The 22,446-nt window shown below is 44.3% G+C and overlaps 1 protein-coding gene and 1 pseudogene across 6 annotated transcripts in view; one reads left to right on the top strand and one right to left on the bottom strand.

The window, feature by feature from the left end:
* The window catches only part of MPP7 (MAGUK p55 scaffold protein 7), a 293,878-nt gene that overhangs the window by 240,543 nt on the left and 30,889 nt on the right, over positions 1 to 22,446 (bottom strand). The window lies entirely within an intron of this gene.
* LOC112867951 (endogenous retrovirus group PABLB member 1 Env polyprotein pseudogene) lies at positions 7,401 to 10,905 on the top strand (annotated as a pseudogene).

The raw sequence follows: 22,446 nt of genomic DNA, 5'->3' as shown, positions 1-22,446 counted from the left end.
ACCAAGATGACAGAAAAGTGAACCAAATTTAAAAAATGGTTTTCAGCTATTACTACCAAAGGTTCTGCAGTCTGTCTATATGTACAACTATTTGGTAAGTTTTCGTGTTACTTAGGACAGACTAAATACGTGCTTTTACTCCTGTTTGGTTTACCGAATAACAACTCAATGCAACCAAAGACCCACTTACTGAGCAACTACCAGGCCCGACACTGGAGGCACAGGTAAAAATGACAGTATCCCTGTCGTGAGGAACAATCTGGGGACTGGGCGAGAGAGCTCCACGTGAAAAGGAAGAGTGGGACAAGAGGCTGTGGAGACACAAAGTTATCACTACACTAAGCAGCTATGAAAGGGAAATAAAAGAGAGCAAGTGGAAGTCCGAACAGAACTTCTACTCAGATCGAACGTCTTGGGGCTCCCCACCTGTGGCATCCCACCCTCCTTCCCAGTTTATTATTACTCTTTAAAATACAGCAACTCCAAATTAAACAGAAACAGCTATGTGTCAGTAATTTAAATCAGTAGTTTCCAGGGGCGCCTGGGTGGCTCAGTCGGTTGAGCGTCCGACTTCGGCTCAGGTCATGATCTCGCAGTTCGTGGGTTCGAGCCCCGCATCGGGCTCTGTGCTGACAGCTCAGAGCCTGGAGCCTGCTTCAGATTCTGTGTCTCCCTCTCTCTCTGCCCCTCCCCCACTTGCACTCTGTCTCTCTCTGTCTCAAAAATAAATAAACATTAAAAAAAAAAAAAATCAGTAGTTTCCAAACTTGGGTCACTTATACCACCACCATTTACATTACATAAAAAACTATTCTTTCACTTAACTTTTTTTTAATGTTTATTTTTGAGAGAGAAAGGGCGCACGTGCACACATGAGCAGGGGAGGGGCAGAGAGGAGGTACAGAGGATCCAAAGCAGGCTCTATGCTGACAGGAGTCAGCCCGATGCGGGGTTCAAACCCACGAACCATGAGATCACGACCTGAGCTAAAGTCGGACGCTCAACCGACTGAGCCACCCAGGCGTCCCTCACTTAACATTTTGCTTGAATCAAGTTTTGTTTTGTTTTTAACTGAAATGCCCACTTTGGATCCTCCTGAAACAATGAGTTTGATGAGCTAGTTAAGCTTTCTAATATACATGAAAATAAAGGCATAGTGTTTAAAACAAAAATTGTTTTTATGAATAATGCTAAAATAACCCTGCATGTTCACATTTAGGAAACATTGGTATTTTTTTTTAACTCTATTGGCAACTATTTGTAAATTCTTTATTTGTAAGTAAATATTTACAGCGTTATTATGTGACTACATCAGTGTCAGTTCCCTTTTCTACTTGTGAATTAATATAGGCTTTATTACCTAAAAAGTACACAGTCATTTCTGGTGGAAATCCATTCTACTCCAGTCACCCTAGCTCTCCATAATAAGCATGCTCTCTACATCTAATTATTAGTTAATAATCTGAAAGAGTTATACAAATCTTCCTCATGCCTACAGACAATTGCAGATGGTTTTTCCCTTCAATCACCTGTCAAGATAAAGAAATCAAAACATGAAAAAATACCAGATACCACATTTAACTATGTTCTCACCAAATAGTATCTTCCTTCTGATGTACTTAAAATGAAAAGGAATCCACTGTTTTCATTACATGATACGTACAGGATATGTACATGATACATCTGAACTCAGTGTTGAGGTTCATCTTATGCCCAATTCCTGTGAGAGAATTTAAATATTTGCAATTACCATTGCCAAAACAATTACACTGTAAGATTATTTTTTAATTAGCCTTGTTCCTTACCAAAGCAAATTAATTTTAAGCCAATTCAGCAAACCACAAAGTCAAGATGAATACTCAATTACCTTTAATCTTTCAACTAAGAAACATTGTTCTTATCTCCTTTAACTCACTACTTCCCAATCCAGAACAGCGCATTTCAGCAGTCAGAAAGACACATGCTCAGTAGCAAAGCAGATCTTACACAGAGGTGGGAAAACAACAATCAACACTTCCCTTACTTGCAGTGAGTACGGCTACACTGGGCCATGATTCACAGAAGACTCTGCAAATCACTTAGTAGGGCTGCAACTCCGTGGTGTTTATCACAAAGGTGGCTTTGCACTCCACTGGCCAGTGCTCTTTATGGTGGAATAGGTCAAAGGCTAGATCCAGAAGGAGTCACTGTCTATACTTCCCCAAGAACTCAAGTAAGGCAAATCACCATCCCTCCCATTATATCCTGGAAATGGTCATCCTTGCATAAAAGTAATCGGATTGGGTCCAAGATGGAGTCGCTTATGCTAAGCCGCATATCAGCAAACCAAAACTTAATTATGTCTCTGTGCCCGGCTCTCCCAGAAAAGGGAGGCCTAGGTCAACCAGTCCACACAAGATACCTGACCTGGATTCCAAGACTTCCCTTAGCTTTAAAGCAGGAAAGTAGCCCCGCTTTAACCTATCAGAAAATGCCCAGTATAACTCCCTTGTTCCTGCTCACTTTGGTCTACAAAAATCTCTTGCCTTGTATAGCTCCTCAGAGCTCCTTGCTCTCTGCCCGATTCATGAATCACTGAATAAGGGGCGCCTGGATGGCTCAGTCAGGCATCCCACTTCGGATCAGGTCATGATCTCAGGTCCGTGGGTTTGAGCCCCGTGTCGGGCTCTGTGCTCACAGCTCAGAGCCTGGAGCCTGCTTCGGATTCTGTCTCTCCCTCTCTCTGCCCCTTTCCCACCTGCACTCTGTGTGTGTGTCTCTCTCTCAAAAATAAAAATAAATAAACAAACATGAATCACTGAGTAAAAAGCCAATAAGACCCTTAACATTTACTCACTTGGATTTTACTCCTTAAGGCTAGGACCATCAGTGAAAAGCCACAGTGCCTGTTCACGGTCAACAACACTTCCCTTCTTCCTCTCCCCTCTGAATCTCTCTCTCCTCAGTAGCACAGGTTCCTCCCTCAGGGAACCCCTGAGTATAGAGAGAGTGGCCATCGGAAACACCCCAACAATTATGTGGAATGCCCTCCAACTTGTTAAGTGATACTATCTGGTCAGGTGATACACTAATAAAAAAGCTTCCTCTGTCCTGAGAGAGATTATTAGTCTTACTCCGTATCTCTCCCTTTGTAATTTTTGACTCTATTAGTAAATCAGGGGGCAACTACCATTATAGCTCAGAAGTCGGCACCGTGCACTGAGCGAGGGACCACTGTCACGGGGCCTAAATTGAGTGCCCTAAAAACCGTCATCTGTGTTGTAGGTTACTATTTCATAAGTAACACTCTCCTTTCAGAAGCCACAGACATTTTGAAATCACAGGAGAACTCCGGACCCTTCTGTCCTCAGAAACATTCACGTGACACACAAAAAAGCTGTGTCTATTCTAGGCAGGCCACGGAGCCCGAAGACTCTGAAATCTACCCAAATCAAGAATTCTTGCTCCAGTGGCTTGAGAAGGCTAACACAAGGCCACAACGTCACATTTGGAAAGAAATGCCACGAGTCTGCAATCACATGCAAATCAGGAGCAATTATACAATACCATCAAGAAAAACTAAACCTGTTAGTGGCAGCAGCTTGAGGATTTTAGACATTAGGGATGTGATCTGATGGGGCAGAGGAGGAAAGTCACAGGCTACACACACTAGGTTTGCGTAGTCCTCCAAGTATATCGAGAAAACGGCAATTGTTCTTATCAAATATTGGCGGAGGGGAGGTATTATGAAAGAGCCAAAGGCCCAAAAGTGCCCCTCCTATCCTGTCACCACTGTCAGCTGGATCTGTGGCTAGAGTCACATTTTTCTATCACGGTTTTTACTGGGATGAAGAATGAGTTTGGCTCATGAGACATATACAGGCGATCTTTAAATCAGCACTGAAGCATTCCCCTCCTTAGGGCCTGGCTGTGAAGCAAGACCCGGCACCCAGAAGAGAAGGGGGGGGTGCTGGAGCTGGCCCATAAGCCGCAGACGGAAAAAGGATGGGAGGGGAAGGGTGGAGATGCCAAGTCTAGCCCGGTGAAGGTGACAAGTCTAGCCCAGCTCAGCAGCAGACTGAGAAGCTGCAGCCAAAGCAGTGACAAAGGTTTTCTCACTGACCAAACTCAGGACCCCCTGAATTCTTTCTCAACTGGGTCCGACTTCTGGACCTCCACAGTCCTCTGTGCATTGTCCGATTTTAGCAAGAATCCTTATAGATCAGTTTAACCAGACCCTCTTCCACCCCCCAGGATCTAACTGGGGTCCTCATCCTCCACCGACCCCCAGGTGAGGTCTGACCACCGTGGCCTACCTTCAGCAAGAATCCTGTCAGGTCGGCTGAGCCAGACTCGCTCCCTCACCCCCTCACCCCTGATGCTTCCTGTTAGTAATTTCCCATCCGGGGACCTCCACCCGGCTCCTTGGCTATAAACTGCCACGGGCTCACATTCATTCAGAGTGGAGTCCAACCTCTATCTCACTACAAGACCCCACTGCTGTGGTCCCCACAACCGTCACGATGGCCTCCCTTGAATGAAGTCTCCCTTACTTTCAACAAGTCTCAAGAATATTTTTTTTTAACCATTTGAATCGTATTTTTTCTTAAGAAAAACAGGAGCAAGGGAAACATCTGACAAATATGGGAAACTTAGGCATGTTTCAAGCAATGGTAGTAAGTTTTCAAAAGAGGGTATGTGGCAATGCTGAGGGACAGAAGCAGGAAAATGTTTACGTTTAGCCCAGAAAGCTTTCTAGCCTCTAGCCTTCATGGTTCTGAGGAGCATGAAAATATGTGCTGGTTGCTACATCCTTAAAGGGTCTCATGACTGCCTGTATATCTCACTGACTATTAATATCAAGTTGAATGATAAGCACCACAGAAATCTTGCAAAAGTAGTTTCATGAGTAGACATTCAAAGAAGACATTTACGATCTAATATTCCCTGCATGTCTCCTCCCCCTTGCACACGAAGCATACAGAAAAATTATAGCCTTTTGTGCCCACGGGCCCTGTCCCTATGCTATGCAAATAAACTTACTAAACTGTACCATACAATGTCTAAAAAATTCTTTCTTATGCTCCAGATCTGGCTCAAATGAAAAAACAAGTAAGACGATACTCACAGGATCCATCCAAGTTTATAGGTGGATTTCACCAAGTGTCTCTAACATTTGACTTAACCTGGCAGGGTATCTACATTATTCTAATGCATTGTTGTACCCCAGCAGGAAAAAGGTCCAAATTTGGGCTGGGGCACAGGAATTTATAGATGAGCTGGCAACTAGGGACAGAAATCATTAACCAGTAGGAAGAGACGCCGTTCCCAAGGCTGAGCCCCACTGAACTACCAAGAGGAGACACCTGCCAGGGAAAGAAGAGACCACATGGTCACCTGTTTGGTGGAGGGAATGAACCTCAGTTTTGATAAAATTAAGGAAGTAACCTAGGCAAATGATGAAAGTCCTGCCTCATTTCAGGGCCATTTAGTAGAAGCAATTCATAAATACACAAATGTAGGCCCAACCACACCAGAAGGGACGGCTGTCCTAAATATTCATTTTATGAACCAGTCGGCACCAGACATTCGCCACAAACTGGCAAAGTCAGCCCCAGGCCCTCAAACACCAACCCAGAGGCTGCTGGAAGTGGCCGCTGGAGTCTTTAACAGAGATACAGCTCTAAGACAGGAGAACCAAGGGCTAAGATACAGGGCAGAACACAGGCTCAAATATTGGGGGCCACTAGTGTGGGTCCCCCACACCACCAGGCTATTCAGGGGCAAGAGAAGAAGCCATCATGAGACAGAAATTCACGTAAGACCACTTGCTATAGGTGTGGACGCTGGAGTAAAGAATATCCAAATGAACGCTCTCTGCCAGGGCCGTGTCCCACTTACAAGGCACAGGGACACTGGAAAAGGGACTCCCCTCATCTCGAGAGAGTAAGACAGAAACTCATTTTCCATCCCAAGAGCAACAACCTGAGGAGATGACATGATGGGGCCCTGGGGCTGGTCCGGCTCCTGCAAACATCAAGATGCCCGAGCCCCAGGTCACCCTGGACGTGGGAGGGAAGTTCGTTGTTTTCTTACTGTTACGGGAGCTACTTACTCTGTCCTGATTCAGCACGCCAGCCAGACTCGTCTTTCTAAACCTAAAATTACTGGACTAGAAGGGGAATTTCAAACACGCTGGCTTACGTGGACAGTCCTACTGCAGGGATTTAGAGCAAGTCCCCATTTGTTTGGCAATGCACCCAGTAGACAACTTAGGGACCTTACGTTGCCTCAGAGAACAACAGTACAATGTGCCGATGATATTGCAATATGTACCCCACGAAAGACATCTCGGATTATAATTCTACCATTGTCCTTCTTGGAGAGAAGATACTGAGCATCATCTAAAAAGGCTCAAATTTCTAAACAGAAGGTACTGTACTTAGAATAGGAGTCAGTGGCATCTGGGTGGCTCAGTCGGTTAAGTGTCTGACTTCAGCTCAGGTCATGAGCTCGCTGTTTGTGAGTTCGAGCCCCGCGTCGGGCTCTGTGCTGACAGCTCAGAGCCTGGAGCCTGCTTCAGATTCTGTGTCTCCTCCTCTCTCTGCCCCTCCCATGCTCATGCTCTGTCTCTCAATAATAAACAAACATTAAAAAAACAATTTTTTTTAGTAAAAAGAATATGAAATCAACTGCTGGACATCGTTCCCTGTCAATCGAGAGAAAAAGAGCTATAAGAGTATTGGGACCTCCTGCCACACACAAAAAAAAAAAAAACAAAAAAAAAAACAAAAAAAAAAAACAACTCTGAACCTTTTCTGGAATGGCTGGATTTTGCTTTCTATGGATAGCAGGGTTTGGAGTCTTAGTCAAACCTTGGTATGAGGCCACTAAAGGGCCAGATTAAGAGCCTTTAAAATGGAAGAAACAACAGGACGACTTTCAACAACTAACACCTAAATTCTCCTTTCAACAACTAAAACCTAAACTCTCCCAGGTTCTGGTTCTACCAAACTTAGAAAAGTCATTTACCCTATTCACTGCTGAAAAACAGGGCCAAGCCCTAGGAGCACAGCCCAAACACTAAGGCATGAATGGAGACCCGCAGGAAGCAGGATATTTTCCAAAATCGTTGACAACGTGGCCTGAGGACGGCCAGCACGCCTCTGAGCAGTCGCAGCTCCTACCTTACGAGAAGCATCTGAATTTTCAATAGGACAGCCCCTGCCAGTGAGGACTCCTCATCGGGTTCAAGGAATTTTAGAAACTAAAGGCCATCCATCAGTGAATGACAGGGGCGGACTCACTGAATTATCAGGCTATACTTTTAGACTCCCCCGATAGTGTTCCCAAAACCTGTCAAACCGTAAACCCAGCGTCTCTCATGCCTGGACAAAACCAGGCTACTGTTGTGTCTGAACATGACAGGAAAGAGGTAATAGGATCAGTCTCTTCCAGCCGTCTGGATCTGAAGGGTCAAGGCACAGATAATGCTGCGGAAGGCTGATTTACAGATAGTAGTAGTTTTACACAAGGAAGACAGAAAGGCTGGCTCTGTGATTATTAGTTTGACTTCAACTACTGAGGCCAACCCATTACCGACCAGTACTTGAGGTCAAGAGGCAGAACGGATAGGTCTCACTTGAGCTCTTCAGTTAGCTAAAGGCCTAAGAATTAATACATATACAAGTTCAAAATATGCCTCCATGCCTGAAGGCATATAGTACCATCTGGAAGGAAAGGGGATTTTTTTTTTTTAAGTTTATTTATTTTGAGAGAGCGCGCAAGCTTCAGTGGCAGAGGGGTAGAGAAATGGGGAGAGGGAGAATCCCAAGCAGGCTACACATTGTCAGCACAGAGCCCAATACGGGGCTCGAACTCACGAACCGTGAGGTCAAGACCTGAGCCGAAATCTAGAATCGGACGCTTAATCGACTGAACCAAGGAAAGGGGATTATTAACTAGTAATAATTCCATTAAATATGGACCGAAAACTGTAACTCTATTAGCAGCAGTTAATCTCCCTAAAGAAACTGCTGTAATATATCTTAAAGGGCATCAAAAGGGAGAAAATTTAGGATCCAAAGGAAGCAATTTCACCACTTGGGCAGCCAAACTGGCAGCTGGAACTGAACTAGTTACAGGAGTCTTCTATCGCTCTCTAATCCCTTAAGCACTGTCGTTCCCACTTACACTCTAGGGAACACCTGAGCACTTGGGAAAGGACACACTAAAATGGCCTAGGGTATAAAAATGATAAAGGAAAAATCTCTGTCCCTAAGGAAAATCAGTGGAAATTCGCAAGAGGCCTGCACAAGGCTACTCATATGGGAAGAGAAGCTTTACGGAAGTTCACCAAACTGGTGTTTGATGGAAAAGGATTAAGAGCATCTTTTTTTTTTTTTTTTTTTTTTTTTATTTTTCCAACGTTTATTTATTTTTGGGACAGAGACAGAGCATGAACGGGGGAGGGGCAGAGAGAGAGGGAGACACAAAATCGGAAACAGTAAGAGCATCTTTAAAAAGGCATGTAGGGGCACCCGGGTGGTTCTGTTGGCTAAACCTTCAACTCCTGATTTCGGCTCAGGTCATGATCTCACAGTTTCAGGACTTTGAGCCCCACATTGGGCTCTGCACTGACAGAGTGGAATCTGCTTGGGATTCTCTCTCCCTCTCTCTCTGCCCCTCCCTCCCTCACGCTCACTTTCTAGATAGATAGATAGATAGATAGATAGATAGATAGATAGATAGATAGATAAGGGCAGGTAAATCTTGTGCAATATGTGCCCAGGTAAATCCAGAAGGTACCTTATGACCACTCTCTCTTTTAACACCTGTCCAAAGACATGGGACATATCCTGGGAAAGACTGGAAAATAGGTTTCACACAAATGCCACCTTGTAAAGGATATAAATATTTATTAGTCTAGACAGATACCTTTACTGGATGGGTGGAAGCTTTCCCATGTAAGACAGAAAAGGCTACTGAAGTAACAAAGACTTTATTAAGGGAAAATCATCCCCCGGTTTGGACTCCCTCAACCTCTTCAAAGTGAAAATGGCCCATCCTTTACAGCCCAAATAACTCAACAGGTAGCCTAAGCCCTTAAAATTAAGTATTTTTCACATAAAGCCTGGCACCCTTAATCATCCGGCGAAGTTGAAAAGGCTAATCATAATTTTAAAAGACACCTCACTAAGATGAGCCTAGAAACACAAGAAAACTGGATAATTCTTTTACCTGTAGGTCTCTTAAGAATAAGAACCACCCCATGGGAAAGTTGAGGGTTAAGCCTTTTTGAATTAATATATGGTAGACCCTTCCTTACCATTGACTTATCTTTGGACCCAGATTATAATAATCTGTTACATTTTTTATGTTTATTTTTGAGAGAGAGAGAGAGAGAGAGAGAGAGAGAGAGAGAGAGCGCGCGCGCGCATGTGCAGGGGAGGGGCAGAGAGAGAGGAAGACAGAGAGAGGGAGACAGAGGATCCGAAGCAGGCTCCGCGCTGTCAGCACCCAGAGCCAGAAACAGGGCTCAAACTCATGAACCATGAGATCATGACCTGAGCTTAACCGACTGAGCCACCCAGGTGCCCCTGATACACTTTTCATTTGAGTCTGGATTAACCCATGAAACTCTTAATGAAGCTGCTAATAAAGTACGGCCAAAATTGGACCCTAATGAAATTCAAAATTCTTTGTAAGTACACCCTACAGAACTAGTCTATTTAAAGGACAGGAATTGGTTCTCCTGCATTGTTTGCCTTCCTAAGTGGAAAGGACCTTACAGGGTCATAGCAAGCACTCCCACTGCAGCAAATCAGAAGGCCACTTGACATGGACTCATGTTTCTAGAATTTAACTCCTACCCCCTTCAACACAGGATGACAATGAACTGACTTGATGAGCCCTCATATTCCTATGAACCATCAGAAAACCTCAAATTCCCCTTCAAACAGCAAGATAGGAAAAAATGAAGGTCTTTTTTTCTTTCACTTGCTCTCTCCACACGATACCTAAATGGTAACTCTTTGCTACAATAGGCACAACATTACGCTGAGCTACAAAACCAATCTTTGTGCTGAATGTGTGTGACTTGCCATCCGTATCAAGCACTTCAGGCCTCCCTTAGTGGGTTTCTCCATGACCAAGTGCAGACTGGCATTATTTACATTAATACATAGCCAATAGGATACATCACCCCAACACCAGCACATATAGGGATATTTCTATTACTAAAAAGAATGTTTCATGCTGGCCTATAGTCAATGTCACATGGGACTCTCCAGGCCATAAGAAGCCTTTCTCTTATCCTCAAACCATCAACATTGTAATTGAATATGCCAACCCACAGATAGGCTCACAACAATGAATTCCCCAACTACATAGTCCTTCCTATTGATATACCTAGAAAGGATTATAACAAATATCAGATGGATATATGTGGCTTACTCCCACAATAGGACAAATAAACCAAAAGGCCCTTTAATGCTGGGAACAGAAAAACCATACCCTTGATTCATGGCCCAACAGTACTCACCAAATAGGATGGCTCCCCCCAAGAAGCCTTTGTACCATTTTTTTTTTTTTTTTTTTTTTTTTACAGGCCATCAATCAATTCTTTTGCTACTGACTGGACAAGGCGACCAGGCATGAGATGGCCAGCACCTAATGGGACACAATGGTGACATGGGCCAAATTTGTGGCCATGGCTTCCACCAGGCTGGACTGGAACATGTGCTAGATTATGGCTGGATGCAGGGCTGTAGCACTAAGACTATCAAAAGTTCAGCTAATCTTCCATAGCTAAGACAATGAAAGACAAGATCCGTGTCCCATGGGTATGACCATCTGACATTTATTTTTCTTCCATCAGTAGATTTAGAAGATGTCATATTGATAAGGAAACAAAAGGCAGGCTGACACCCCACAAACCCCCTCCCCCCAACCAGGTGGGATATATGTGACATTCCTCAGGCACTACTGGCTGCCCAAAAACAAAGGAAAGGGAAAAACCAACAGTTAACTGATTGAGATCACAGTCCTACAGGACAAATCCCTACAGGACGAGTCAATCAGTTTACAGATGTCTTAATAAACTACAAGAAAAAGGCAATCTTATCAATAGCCTAACCTCCAGAAACCCAGAGACTCCATTTCCTAGAGTCCTAACATCACCCTCGCCTCCATGGTGATGTGGGGAATAAAGACAAGAAGGAAACGTAAATAAAATTAAGTTTCTTTGAGAATTTTAAATAAATTCAGCCCATTGAGAAGTATCTGAGGTAGGCAGAGTAAAACATTCCTCCAATAAACTCCTGTCTTGTCTTAATGCCTTACTAGAGGGAAAACCACCTTAGCTTAACAGTAACAAGGCCTCCAGTATCTTCTGAGTCCTCTTTAGCATATGAAAATCCTTTTGGATTTTACCTCCATCTCCACAGTATATAATCAGTCACTCTAGGCAACTCCAGTGAGGCTCCTTCCACCCATGGGTCCTGTCCCCGTGCCTTAATAAAATCACCTTTTTACACCAAAGATGTCTCAAGAATTCTCTCTTGGCCATCAGCTCCCGAAGTCCCCCACCACTCCAAAACTGCATCAATGTGACACACAGAGGCCCTTGCTACATACACAATGAAGGCCTTAAACGACTCTCAAAGTCTCATTACATTGTCAATGAAATAACTCAAATGTGTAAAGCAGTTCTACAAAACAGAATGGCATCGGATGTCTTGACAGCCGTACAAGGAGGAATGTGTCCCATTATCAAAGAGGAGGGTTGTGTCTGCATTCCAGATTCTGACAAAAATATGACAGGATTACTGATTGGAAGAAGGAAACCGGTGCTCTTAAAGACCCTACCTTGTCACTTAATGACCGGTGACACTCCTGGTTGGGAGGTGGACTATGGTTCACCCTCGAGAGTCTTCTCACTGCTCTTCCTATTTCCATTATAATCATAATCCTCACGTGTTGTCTCTTTTGCTTTTTTCTCCTCTATTGCCAAGGTGCATGCAAGCAGTTCCTGATTCCTTCACTCAGCGCACAGATGAGTCTTACTACCTGAAACAAATTCACCCCGATGTCCACTCTGGACTCTAAAGCAATGACCTTTTCTAATAGTTCGCTGCAGGGACAGATGGTGACGAAGTTTGGTCCATAGGTTGAGACATCTCTATGACCCCTGTGAGCTTGAAGAAGTCACAGAAGATGAGGCGTTCAACAACCTTAAAGACTGAAGGACCAAAAACTGGTCAGCGGGGAGATGATGAGGGATGGAAGCAGAAGAATGTTCACCGTTAGCCCAGAAGCCTATCCTCTGCATACTTCCCAGATGGATCAAACAAGCGCTGGTTGCAAAGGATCTCCTGACTGCCTGTAAATCGCACCAATTGTTCATATCGAACTGAATGATGGGCACCAGAGAAATCTTGCAAGAGTAGTTTTAGGAGTAGAAATTCGAAGACATTGATGATGTAATACTCCCTGCAAGTCTCTTCCCCCTCAAGCACTCAGCATATAACCACCAGCTTCTTACAGCCAAAACGCACCTCTTTCTGCCCATGGGTCCTATCACCGTGCTACTCAAACACACTTACTGAGTTGCACCATAGAACATCTCAAGAATTCTTTCTTGGCCGCTGTGCTCAACGACCCTGAAACAATATTGTGATTGGTAATAAATATATATTTGGTCTTCTCCCTGATTCCTGGCACAGAGCTCCTAAAACCCAGAGAATTTCCTAAGTGATTAAGAGCAATAAAGATGTCTTTTGTTATTCATAGCATTCCACACCCCTTGAAAACACACCAGAGTTCACGTTAATGAGGTGACTTTTAGAAAACCCCTAAGTGTGGAGGCTTGTTGCCAGGGGGAATCAACTAAATGATTAGGGTTGGAACTTTCAGTCCAAACCTGACCTCCAGGGAGGGGAGAGGGGCTAGAGATGGAATCCAATTACCAAAGGCAGCCCAAAAGGACAGAACACAAACATGTTCCAGGTTGGTGGACACGTGGAGGTGTGGGGAGAGTGGTGCCCCATGAAAGGATATGGGAGCTCCACGATGCTTCCCTGATACCTTGCCCTATGTATCTTCTCCCATCTGGCTGTTCTGAGTTGTATCTTTTTTTTTTATGTTTATTTATTTTGAGAGAGAGAGAGAAAGAGTGTGGCATGCCTATGAGCAGGAGAGAGAGAGAGAGAGAGAGAGAGAGAGAGAGAGAGAGAGAGAAAGAGAAACCCAAGCAGGCTCTGCATGATCAGCGCAGAGCCCGATGCGGGGCTCAATCTCATGAACCGTGAGATCACGACCTGAGCCCAAACCAAGAGTCAGACACTTAACCGACTGAGCCTCCCCGGGCCCCGGAGTTATAGCTTTTATAATAAACTGGTCATCTAGTAAGTAAACTGTTTTCCTGAGTTCAGTGAACTACTCCAGCCAATTAATCAAACCTGAGGAGGGGGTGGTGGGAACCTCTGATGCACGGCTGGGGAGTCAGAAGCACAGGGGACACCCTGCACTCGCATCGGAGGAGGGGAAGGAGAGAGACACTCCGGTGGGACTAGTCTGGTGCTATGTCCCGGCAGCGTCAGGACTGGTACCACAGAATCGCCGGATGTGTGGAACCCACACGTCTGGTACCAGAAGTCAGGTGGTGTTGCAGTGAACCACTGAAGGGCGAGGAGACACATGGCAGACGAGTGTTTCCTCCAAATCCCTCAGGTTGAATCAAGCAACAGTGATGAGGGAGCACAGGGCAAGCTGACACCCTGCAAATGCCCAGCCACCCTCCCCAGTGGGACCCGTGTGACACTCCTCAGACACTCCTGGCCGCCAAAGAACAAAGGAAACGGAAAACAAATGGTTAACTGATAGAGATCAAAGCCATAGAAGACGCGAGTCTCCATCAGTTTACAACGGTCTTAATAAATTACAAGAAACAGGCAATCTTATCAACAGCCGAACCTCCAGAAACCGACACACTTAATTTCCTGGAGCCCCCAGATCACCCTCCCCTCCACGGTGATGTGGGGAACAAAGGCAAGATGAAAATACAAATAAAATTAAATTTCTTGGGGTGCCCGCATGCCTCAGTCGGTTAAGCGTCCCGCTTCAGCTCAGGTCATGATCTCGCGATTCCTGAGTTCAAGCCCCGTGTCAGGCTCTGGGCTGACAGCTCAGAGCCTGGAGCCTGCTTCGGATTCTGTGTCTCCCTCTCTCTCTGCCCCCCCCCCTTCTTCCTCTCTCTCTCTCAAAAATAAACATTAAAAACATTTTTTAATTAAATTTCTTTATAATCTGCAGCCCATTGACAAATATTTGAGATAGAGTAAAAACATTCCTCCAATAAACTCCCAACTATCTTGTCTTAATGTTAATGCCTTACTGGAGGGAAATCCACCCCAACTTGACAATAACAAGGTCTCCAGTAGCTTTTGAGCCCTCATTAGCATAGAAAGTCCTTCTGGAGACCTCCCTTTTTCCTTACTTCCCCCAACTCCCAGGTATACATGATCAGTCACTCTTCACAACCCCAGGGCAGCTCTTTCTGTCCACGGGTCCTGTCCCCATGCTTTGATAAAATCACCTTTTTGAGGGGTGCCTGGGTGGCTCAGCCTCATCCAACCTTGGCTCAGGTCATGATCTCACAGTTCACAAGGTTGAGCCCCGCATTGGGCTCTGTGCTGACAGCCAAGAGCCTGAAACCTGCTTCAGATTCTGTGTCTCTGTCTCTCCCTCTGCCCCTCCCCTACTCACGCTCTTTCTCTCTCCCTCTCTCTCCCAAAACTAAATAAACTTTAAAATTTTTATCATCCTTTCGCACCAAAAATGTCACAAGAATTCTTTCTTGGCCGTCGGCTTCGGACCCCACCACCAATCCAAAACAGCATCACTAGGAGGTGTGGCCACACTTGGGAATCAGGTAATGAGGAGGCTGACCATTCGGGAAGGCAGTTCTATGGAGCCCTGAGCCCTGGACTTGACCGCAGAGGTGGGGCTCCAGTCCCCAGAAAAGGCGTCTCCAGAGAAGACAGGGCTGCGGGGACCCGAGGGGAGCCCTGTCCTAAGGAGGACTGGGACTAAGAGCAGCAACTGGGACCCGAGAACCGGGTGCCGGTCTGGTTAGCAAAGAAAATAAGTACGATGGGCACACCCAGTGCTCGGCCTGGAGACCGGTGGCTGAGGACCAGTTCTCATGGCAAATGAGGGGCTGAGCTTTAAATCCCACCCGCCTTGGCGTCTGTCGTGATCATGGATTGAAGAGTGGAGATAAGCAAGACGGACACCAGCCCTGGTCTTGGAGGGTTTTTTAAAAACTACATAATTTCAAGCTATCAAAGACAAGTACAGAGAGTCTGGCTACAGAGCCAAAGTATTAATCTATGACGTTCCCGGCAGCTTGAGCAAACATATGGAAGTGGGACGCAGAAGACATGTTAAGGAAACTGTTTATTACAGTTGGGATAAAATAAAAGGTAAATGTTGGAACGAAACTGGGAGATAAGATTAGAAAAGCATGGTCTTAAATGCCAGCCTAAGGGGTTTATATGGGGGGCGGGGTGGTGGGCAGGAAGGAAAGGGCATGTGCTGAACCACATCTGAAAGATTAATTTCCTGGCACAACAGTAGAAATGTGGTCAATATTAATATAAAAATACTGTTTAGAAGACATCTTCTCTACCAGTTTTATTAGCGCGGAGTTTGTGGGTGAGAAGGTAGAACCGGGTAGAAACATCTCTGCAAATAGAAAGTGGTCAGAGAGGAAGGAAACATCAGTGTCACGCACCATGATTATGTGCTGAAGAAACAGGAGGGCTCAGGACACAGAGCCCATTGGGAAGTTATGCATAAAAAGAGGACAACATGGGTGCCCGGGTGGCTCAGACAGTGAAGCATCCAACTCTTGATTTCATCTCATGATCTCACGGTTTGTGAGATCGAGCCCCACATTGGGTTCTACACTGAAATTCAAAGAATTTATTGCTTTAGGTATAAAGGCATTTTGATGTGGCCTTACCTCCTAATTCTGCCCTTTAATTAGTCCATACATAAATATATATATATATATGTTTTATATATATATATATATATATATATGTATATATATATATATATATATATGTATATATATACATATATATATATGAAACATTTACCCAGTTTTACTCTTTGCATCTTTAACCTATTGGCTCAAGTGTACGGGTCTTTAAAAATAGCAACAATGGGGCTCCTGGGTGGCTCAGTCGGTTAAGCATCCGACTTTGGCTCAGGTCATGATCTCACAGCTTGTGAGTTCGAGCCCCACGTCGGGCTCTGTGCTGTCACCTCAGAGCCTAGAGCCTGCTTTGGATTCTGTGTCTCCCTCTCTCGCTGCCCCTCCCCTGTCATGCTCTGCCTCTCTCTGTCTCAAAAATAAAAACATTAAAAAAATCTTTTTTAAAAATAGCAACAAAAAGCCAGTACTTCTGTTGTGACCTTAGGGAACTATCTGTTGTCATCTTTTTTTTCAATGTTTATTTGTTTATTTACTTTTGAGGCGGGGGGGGGGGGGGGGCAGAGAGAGAGGTAGACACAGAATCCCAAACAGGCTCTGCACTGCCAGCACAGAGCCCGACGTGAGGCTCGAACCCATGATCAGCTCAGATCATGACCTGAGCTGAAGTTGGACACTCAACTGGCCGAGCCACCAGACACCCCCAATTCTTGAATCATTTAATAAAGCCAATTAGATCTTCAAATTTACTTAGCTGAATTTTGTTTTTTAACAGGAGAAAGTTTCTCCGAAAGGTGAAATTAAACAGACGCGAATTAAGGGGGTGAGCAGAGGACAGTCAGGTAAGAGAGGAGTGAATTCTAGCAGAAGGTCCATCCTGAGCTTAGGTTCTGAGGAAGGGCCCAGCACACTGGAAGGAAAGCGTGGCTGGAACACAATGAGCCACAGAGAAATTCTGATAAAATCAGGAAGGAAATAGAGGAGTTAGGTCATACTGCGCCTTATAAGCCATTTTATTGTCTGTGTTTTAATTTTTAAGTGCCTAAAAACCACTTGTAATTTTAAAGAGTTGAGGCAAAGTTAGGGGCTTATCGTTTAGACTCACACAACTGTACTTATTACTAATAACAGTGAACAAATCCATCTCTGGTTACATCTAACTTTTACTCGAGAGAGGACTTTTTCTTCCTGTAACTATCAGGACTTCCTCACGCATTCAGTCACCTGTACTTACCCACTGACAGTTACAATGAATAAAGCATTCAAGCTCTCAAAAAAAAAAAAAAAAAATCAACTATTGCAAAGGCAATATTTTTTTTCTAATTCCAGACTGATACATCTTTATTTTAATAATACCGCAAAAAAAAGTGTTCCCTAATCACAAACCGTAGTGTATATATCTACATAATAAAAAACACAAAAGTAATGCTTCCATTCAGACAGCATTTAAATATGGAAGGGGAACAGGACCTAAGGAACTGGTGTATTAAGAGGAGACTGAAATTTGTTACCAAGTAACTACTGAATGAAGCTTATGATTTACTCCTGTTAGAATCAAGATCTCGGGGCACCTGGGTGGCTCACTCAGTTAAGCGTCCAACTCTTGGTTTCAGCTCAGGTTATGATCTCACAGTTCATGAGATCGAGCCCTGCATTGGGATTCTCGCTCTCTCCTCTCTCTGTTCCTCCTGTGCTGTGCACTCTCTCTCAAAATAAATAAACTTAAAAAAAAAAAAAAAAAGAATCGGGGCACCTGGATGGCTCAGTCGGTTGAGCGTCCGACTTCGGCTCAGGTCATAATCTCACGGTTTGCGAGTTCGAGCCCCACGTCGGGCTCTGTGCTGTCACCTCAGAGCCTGGAGCCTGCTTCGGATTCTGGGTCTCCTTCTCTCTCTGCCCCTCCCCTGCTTGTGCTCTGTCTCTCTCTGTCTCTCAAAAATAAATCAATGTTAAAAGAAAAAAAATTAAAAAAAAAAAAAATCAAGATTTTCTCAGTAACAAAAAATAGTATTTCTAAGCACCTCACCCATATAAACTCATTCAACTTCCATAACAACCCTATCCAATAGGTAATATATGTTTATCCCTAATTTCCAGATAAGAATATTTAGGCCCAGATGGGTTAAGTAGCTTGCCCATGGAGACTCAGCCCAGGTTTTAACCACTGGGTACAACACCTCCCAATAATGATGTCACCCTCATTCCTGGGCTCCTTCCTTAGAGGTGGGATTTCAGCTGGTTTCCTGGATACATTCTTGGAAGTAGGGTATTATCCCCAGGAGCTTAATTTGTGCCACGAGAAAACAAAAAAAGACTTAAGAATTGCACTACTATGGGAAGAAAACCTAAGCACGCACTGATCTTTATTTCCTCAACTATAGTGAACTTCATGAGAGCAACAATAGCAGTGACCATTTACTGAGCATCTCTCACTCGCTACACCAGTCCGTGCACCTTAGTAATCTCATTGGATATTCCTAACAAGCTACTATTGGTCCCAATTCACATTTATAGAAGATGAGATTAAGAAGTTCGGCATGTTTATTCTAAAGCTCCTGTTCTGCTTATACCACATACTGTCTATAGGTCAAGACACGTTCCTCTGGGCTGCTGAGTCTATGGAATCAGGGGTTATATAAATACTACTCCATTTGTATAAAACCTTGTACATTTGACTGGTTTAGGAGCTTTGTCAGAGGGAAGAGACATTTCCCCTTTGTTCCAATTCCATTGCTCTAGGATTAAGAGTGCAGAAGGAGAACCAATTAGGGGTTGCTGCTTCCTTCCTAGGAAAGCTCCATGACAACAGGTACTACATGGGGCTTGGTCAATGCCACGTCCTCAATGCCCAAGAAGGGGCCTGACTTCAGTAAATGCTCAGTAAACTTCACGAGTCTGGCTTAGGACGAACCAATTTGAGCATAAGTCTCCGTCCTCCTTCGATACCAAAGAAGCAAAATCACTTAGCTGAATCCATCATCATTTTTTTTTATTTTTGTTAACGTTTATTTATTTTTGAGACAGAGAGAGACACAGCATGAACGGGGGAGGGTCAGAGAGAGAGAGGGAGACACAGAATCTGAAACAGGCTCCGGGCTCTGAGCTGTCAGCACAGAGCCCAATGCGGGGCTCGAACTCACGGACCGCGAGATCATGACCTGAGCTGGAGTCGGACGCTTAACCGACTGAGCCACCCAGGTGCCCCAATCCATCATCATTCTTAACAAAATCCCCACCAACATAAAATCATGAATTATCCACAGAGGTTGATCCACAAAGTTTGAATATTTTAAAGACAAAACCAGTAAGGAGTCCTTCAAATTGCAAAAAACAAAACAAACAAAACACAGATCATCTTATTTGAAACTTTGATTCAGAGTATAGAAGACTAAAGCATTCCAAAAGGATGGGACACCAGAATGGAAAGAGATGGGAGTTGGACTTTGGGAATTTGGGGTCTAGTCCTGGTTCCGGGGTTCTCCTAATAACAGTGACACGGCCACAGCCAGCCCTATAGTCCCCCAGGCCTGGTTTTCCCCGATAAAGGCTAAAGGGATTAATCCGATGATTTCCAAGGTCCATAACGGTTTCTCCATTCCATGGCTCTAGGTTGGGAGATGCCACCAGACTCTGACATGGCCAGTCAAGAGGGTGACAAGCTTCAAGGACTAAGAGACGTCAGAGCTAGTCTTTGAGGGAGGCAAAGACCTACCAAATTGGAATTTATCAGAAAACATCAGCTATACTGTCTGGGTTGCTGTTTTTGAGAAAGAGTTATGATGCTTGAGAGCCATTTGGAAGACCACAGTCCTTTGAATTAAGTGCACGTTACTTTTCCTCTAGTGACATTAAAGGACACTGAGGATCTCCTTGTGGGACGGCCCCCAACCATCTGCCTCTTGGATGTTTCAGTACAACAGTAAGCTAAATGGCTGGCAGGATCAGTAGAAACAGACCAGGTGATTAAAGGCGGAATCATTTTACTTCATCATGAACTGCAACTGGGTATATTCTATTTTTTTTAAAGAATTATATGAATCAAAATATTTCACAAAATGAATCACACACCTAAACGTAACAGGCAAAACTATACAACTCCTAGAAGATAACACAAGAGAAAATCTAGATGACCTCGGGTAGGGTGAGGACTTTCTAGATACAACACAGAGGCCCAACCCATGAATAAAATAATTGATAAGCCAGATTTCATTGAATTTTTTTTTAACGTTTATTTTTGAAAGACAGAATGCGAGCAGGGGAGGGGCAGAGAAAGAGAGGGAGACACAGAATCCGAAGCAAGCTTCAGGCTCTGAGTTGTCAGCATAGAGCCTGATGCGGGGCTCAAACCCAAGAACCTCAAGACGGTGACCTGAACCGAAGTCAGACGCCTAACCAACTGAGCCACCCAGGTGCCCCAAGCCAGATTTCACTAAAAACGAAAAGTTCCATTCTGCAAAAGACAGTATCAACAGACTCACGCAAGCTACAGGCTGGGAGAAGATATTTGTAAAAGACACGGCTGACAAAGATCTGTTATACAAAGTACACAAAAATGTGGAATATTTTTTTCAAGATTTCAAGCAACCTCTACGCCCAACAGGGGGCTCGAACTCACGAACCCAAGATCAAGAGTCAGATGCTCCACTGACTGGGCCAGCCAGGTGCACCCCAAAAGCTCTTAAGACAGAGAATCCAATTTAAAAAATGGGCCAGAGTTTAACAGACATCTCATCAAAGAAGATATAAGATGGCAAATAATAACAATAAGCCTACAAACAGATGCTCCACGTCATATGTCATTGGGGAAATGCAAATTAAGTAACAATGAGATACCATGACCCATTCACATGAATTGCCAAAACCCGAAACACCAACACCATCAAATCTTGGTGAGAATGTGAAGCAACCGGAAATCTCCTTCACCTGCTGGCAGGAATGCAAAACCAGTACAGCCGCTTTGAAAACAGTTTGGCAGTTTCTTACCAAACTAAACACACTTTTTTTTTTTTTTTTAGAATTTGGGTTTATTTATTTATTTTGAGAGAGAGAGAGAGAGAGCGCGCGCTTGTGCAAGCAGGGGAGGGGCAGAGAGGGAATCCCGAGCAGGCTCTGCACTGTCAGCACACAGCCTGACGTGGTACTTGAACTCACAGAGAGATCACAACCTGAGCTAAAGTCAGACGCTCAACTGACTGAGCCACCCAGGTGCCCCTAAACACACTCTCAATACGCCATCCGACAGAGGCGCCTGGGTGGCTCAGTCGGTCAAGCATCTGACTTCAGGTCATGATCTCACAGTTTGTGAGCTGGAGGCCCGCATCAGGTTCTCTGCTGTCGGTGTGGAGCCCACTTCAGATCCTCTGTCTCCCTCTCTCTCTGCCTCTCCCCCGCTCACTCTCCCTCAAAAATAAACAAACGTCAAAAAAGAAAACACACTATCCAGCAGTCATGCTTGTTGGTATTTACCCAAAGGAGTTGAAAACTTATGTCCACACAAAGACCTGTGTAACAGCTTTAGTCACAATGGCCAAAGCCTTAAAGCAACCAAGAGGTCCTTCAGTAGGTAAAGGGGTTAATAAACTGTGGTAATCTAGACAACGGACTATTATTCAGCATTAAAAAGAAATGAACTCTCAAGCTGCAAAAACACATGGGGGAAACTTAAATGCATATTACTGAGGGGAAGAAGCCAATATGAGTGGGCTATAATACTGTATGATTCCAAGTATATGACATTCTGAAAAAGGCAAAACCATGAAGACAGTAAGAAGACGAGTGGTTGCAGGGCTCGGGATGAAGGGATAACTAGGCAGAGCACAGTGGGAACACACTGCACGACTCCATGATGATGTGCACATGTCCTTGTACACCTGTCCAAACCCAAAGAATGCACAACACCAAGAATGAACCATAATGTAAACTATGGACTTCGGGGAATTATGATATCTCAATGTTGGTTCATCAACTCTTAATGTACCAGTGCACTGGGGGGCGGGGGGGGGGGTGTTGATAATAGGGGAGACTGTGGATATGCGGGGGTTAAAGAGTAGATGGGAAATTCTGTACCTTCCCCTCAATTTTGCTGTGAACCTGAAAACTGCAATCAATCAATAAAATATTGAAAAAAATTTTAATTGCATGTACATAATTGAAAAAGACACAAAAAAGCTCACATATACGGTTTCTAAGCAAAAGAGACTGAATCAAGATTTGAACTATGCCTTTCCTCTTTGCAGAAGTACAGACTATCATTCTGAAAGGAGCAGTGAAACTTGAAGAATACTTTATTAAAAATTTTTTTTTTTTCAACGTTTATTTATTTTTGGGACAGAGAGAGACAGAGCATGAACGGGGGAGGGGCAGAGAGAGAGGGAGACACAGAATCGGAAACAGGCTCCAGGCTCTGAGCCATCAACCCAGAGCCTGACGCGGGGCTCGAACTCACGGACCGCGAGATCGTGACC

The sequence above is a fragment of the Puma concolor genome, chromosome B4, assembly GCF_028749965.1.
Source record: "Puma concolor isolate L17-30 chromosome B4, mPumCon1.1.hap2, whole genome shotgun sequence".
NCBI lineage: Eukaryota > Metazoa > Chordata > Mammalia > Carnivora > Felidae > Puma > Puma concolor.
This window is presented reverse-complemented; position numbering and strand designations above follow the sequence as displayed.